General features: G+C 39.9%; 1 protein-coding gene across 1 annotated transcript in view; it reads right to left on the reverse strand.

Annotated features, from left to right (window-relative positions):
* Positions 1–4,657, reverse strand: part of LOC106879371 (LIM domain kinase 2) — a gene marked incomplete at its 3' end in the record, with an annotated part of 154,266 nt that overhangs the window by 120,486 nt on the left and 29,123 nt on the right. The gene's annotated exons all lie outside the window — the stretch shown is intronic.

The raw sequence follows: 4,657 nt of genomic DNA on the forward strand, positions 1-4,657 counted from the left end.
GTGTGTGCGTGTCTATCTTTCAAATCACTTCCTAACTCTTTCATATATCTCTTCCTATATCTACACACACACACACAAACAAACACTTTTGCAAAGTACACAAACAATTTACACTACCTGAAATATTTAGCGAAAAAAAAAAAAACTGTTTAAAATACTTCTGCTGTCACCACCACCACCACCACCAATACCAACACCAGCACCAGCACCACCACAATTATCAATATTAACATCACCACCACAGCCACCACCACTACAACTACCAACCCCCACCCCACCACCGTCACTGCCAAAACCGCCACTGCCACCCCAATACAAATGACTCACTCACAACGTCTTTCCTTATGAAAGCGGAAATAAAAATAAAAAAATTTAGTCCCTCCCTCCCTCCTCGTCCCCTCTCAATACAAAAAGCTCCCCACCTCCAAGAAAACACCATTTTCTCTCAATCCAATGTTGTATGAGTTTGTTCTTGTTGCTGTTGTCGTTCTTGTAGTCGCTGTTGCTTCTGTTTATCTAGAAGCTGTTGATTTTAGTCGTCTTACACAGAATTTAAAGAGTGAATCGGAGAAAGCAGGACAATCGGAAGATACAAGATATATCTGTTTGATTAACTGATTTGATTACCGAAGCAACGAGGGAGTTGGGACATGTCAAACCTCTCTCGAATATTACTTTAATATATTAAAAAGAAGAACACATTAAATAGTGTAATCCTAGATACATGATGTCAGTGGGGAGTATGGAGGATGCAGGGGGTGAATGGCAAGATGACTGTAGGCAAAGCATCTTTGGTCATAGGTTTACTGGCTCTACGCTGGAAAACGGATCCCGTTCGAAGGCTTCTGACATTGCAAAACAGCTAGAAGTTAGTCCAAGAACGTATGTTACATATCTGCATAAGAGTGGGTATTATGGACGAGCAGCTAGAAGAAAACCTCTCCTTCAACCAATTAATATCAAATAAAAGATTTTGAAAATTAAAGGTGTCTACTTACTTCCTGCATGTCTGTGTACATGTATGTATATTACATACATATTACATACACACATGAATGGATGTAATATATATATATTCAACACACACACATACACACACAAAAGACTGGAAAAATTTGTTATTTTTTTTATTTCATGTCACCCATGTTTTATAACAGGATAGGAGATTCTAAACAATATTTTCTCTACATGTAGACTTTTGTAACTCCTATCTTACAAATGAAACACATGTGGCATGGAATTAAAATAAATACCAAATTCTTCCAGTTTTTTTGTTTTCATATGTAATTACTCTGCAAACAGACTTCACAAGAAATTTCAAATGTTATGTATATCTTACTTACAATTTAACATTAACATACATACATTGGATTAATGTGATTAATGCTTGACAACCAATGTTGGTGTGTTTACATCCCTGTAACTTAACAGTTTGACAAAAGAGGCCAATAGAATAAGTACCAGGCCCTAGATAGACTACAGCCAAAAATGAAAGTAGAAACAAATATATATGAAGCAGGATGGTTGGTCATGACTGGACTTAGGACTGATCAACAACAACAACAACAGCAATATTGATTTATTGATCTCCTCTTGGATTATTCTTCTTCCTAAATTTGACACCAAATCAAAAAAGAACAATGGACAAGCAACTACGAAGGAATGAATCCACATTGGACAATCCATACAAAATAACAATATACGTGGGTGTCTTAACGATTGCATGTGTCTTTTACTTTTTTTATTGATGTAGTTACTGTTACAGCAATGTGCAACCGTCTTTCAGTGCAGAGGATTTTTACTACTACCTCAACTACATCCAAAGTTACTTTCTAAAACATTAAAGCAAGTTATTAATAAGGCAGCACTCACCAGAATGTTGTACCCCCCCCCCCACACACACACATACACACACAATGCATTGTATCTTTGGGCAAGACACTTCATTTCACCTTGTTCCAGTCCACTTTTCCATGCTGGCATAGGTTGGATAGAATTTTTGGAGTCGGATTTTCTGCAGCCATATGCCCTTCTTGTTGCCGATCCTCCTCTGTAGTATTTTCCCCGTGACCAGACATGTTTTCATGGAAGATTGGAAACAAAGGACGCCATTTGCATGACAGTGACTCTTGTTTACAACTATCACATGATATCTTAAAGAAAGGAAACAGCAATACATGCACACACACACGTATATACAATGGGCTTCTTTTGCTTTTTTATTTCTTTATTTGCCCACAAAGTTCAATCGTGGCTGACCTAGGGCTAAACGACATCAGTGAGGGGCGTGGCTGTGTGGTAAGACGCTTACTTCCCAACCACATGGCTCCAGGTTCAGTCCCACTGTGTGGCACCTTGGGCGAGTGTCTTCTACTATAACCTCGGGCCGACCAAAGCCTTGTGAGTGGATTTGGTACATGGAAACTGAAAGAAGCCTGTTGTGTATGATTACGTATATAGTTATGTGTGTGAGTGTCTTTGAGTCTGTCTTTGTCCCACCACCACCACCACCACTCAACAACCGATGTTGGTGTGTTTACATCCCTGTAACTAAGCAGTTTGGCAAAAGAGACCAATAGAATAAGTACCAGGCTTATAAAAGGATAAGTCCTGCGGTGCTCCAGCATGGCCACAGTCAAATGACGCAAAGAATAAACCTCTATGTGATCACTTAGTTTGCTAAAAATAGTAGCTGTAGTTCCCCTCTCAAACCACACTTTATCATTCTGAAAAAAGGAAGGACATATTAGATAATATAGTGCTGGGGTGGTCATGGGTGGAGTGTCTTTGATCATAGGTCTGGTTGATGAGAGCTGACCACCTATGGCAAGACAAGAACGAGTCAATAAGGAGATTTTTGATTTGCTAGAAATGGCAGCCAAATCACACTGGACTCTCTGTGGCCACAAAAACAAACAGAAAAGAAAGAAAAAGATAAATAAAAACAAAATAAAAAAACAATACAGGATGGCCACAGATGGAGCAACACCTTGATTGGAGCAAACTTAGAGTTAAACAACAACAAAAAATACACAACAATGCAGTACAGGGAAAGAAAGAAAGGACAAAGAGGTAAAAAGGAAGAAGGTGGTGGTAGTGTTGATGATAATGAAGAAGAAGAAGGTGGTGGTGGTGGTGGTGGTGGTGTTGATGAAGAAGAAGAAGAAGAAGAAGAAGAAGAAGAAGGATATTTCACTTACCAGATACCCATGTTTTAGGGTGGTTTTTTTTTTGTTTTTCCTCTTTCAAAATCTAACAACAACAACAACAGTGAGAACAAGAAGAGGGAGTGTCACAGACACACGTGTGTGTGCAGTAGTAGTAGAAGTAGTAGTGTCGAGGGTGAAGGGCAGACGACGAGAGAAAGAAGACATCGAGACTTGTGAGGCCGCCGGGACGGAAAAAAGGGGGAGCGATACCGGTGAACGGGAATCCAGCAGACCGGTTAAGGGCCGCAGGTACTTCTCCATTAACAACAACATCCCTGAACAACGACGAACAAGGAACAACGGACGAAGACTTGTGCTTCTTCATTCATTCACTGGCAGACGACAGACAGTCGGCTTTTTTAGCATCGTTGAATCTCGCATGGTCTGCTCCACCATCCCTCTCGCTTTCTCTCTCTCTCGCTTTCTCTTTTTCTGTATGTATCAGTCTGTCTAACCGGCGTTAGACCTAACGTCCGGTAAGTCTTTTTGAAGATAGTAATAACAAGAACAACAATAATTAAATCGATAAGACAGGCAGCTGGCACCCTGGCCACGTCCAGTAACCAAAACAAACAGCAGACTTGGACGGAATCCACTTTGTGGCAGCGGCCGACCCGGTTACCTCATCGCGTCTGCTTCTTATTCCTTCACCCCACCCTCTCTCTCTCTCTCTCTTTCTCTTTCTTTCCCTCTCTTTCTTTCCCTCCCTCTCTGTGTTTCTGACTTTCTCTAAGCTACTCTTTTTTTTTCTTTCTGTTTCTTTCTCTATAAGTCTCTATCTCTCCCCTTTGCATACACAAACACACACACACAAACAAAAACACAGACACACAAACACACAGACACACGTATATATATGAAGCCTACCTCTCTATCTTTCATTACATCTGGAAAATATTCTTTATGCAACAATGTAGGTGTGTATACATACATACATACATACATACATACATATAGACATACGTACACACAAACACATCCCTACATGCTACATATGCATAATATATATGCATATATACGCACACAAACGTATGTGTAAGTGTGTGTGTATACACAAATGAGTGTATATATATATATGTATGTATGTATGTATGTCTATACATATATATATTTGTATAAATCTGTGAGAGAGAGAGGGGGGAGATAGAGAAAGACAGAAAGGAAGAGAGATGACATTCAACATATAGAGAGAGGAGGAAGGGATGAAGGAGGGGGAAAGAAAGAGACAGACAGAAAGAAAGGGAGACATGCATATTAAACACACACACACACACACACACATACACACACACTAATACATAAACTCACATATCTACTATATATAATACAAAGCCTCATTTGTATAGAAGCAGGGCCTCCAAGAGAAATTTAGCAAGGTGGAACGAAACAGTTTTTCAAGCACTAAAGGAAAGAGGGGGGGAACACATCCTCGCAAAATACGGGGGGGG

The sequence above is a fragment of the Octopus bimaculoides genome, chromosome 25 (assembly GCF_001194135.2).
Source record: "Octopus bimaculoides isolate UCB-OBI-ISO-001 chromosome 25, ASM119413v2, whole genome shotgun sequence".
NCBI classification, from domain to species: domain Eukaryota; kingdom Metazoa; phylum Mollusca; class Cephalopoda; order Octopoda; family Octopodidae; genus Octopus; species Octopus bimaculoides.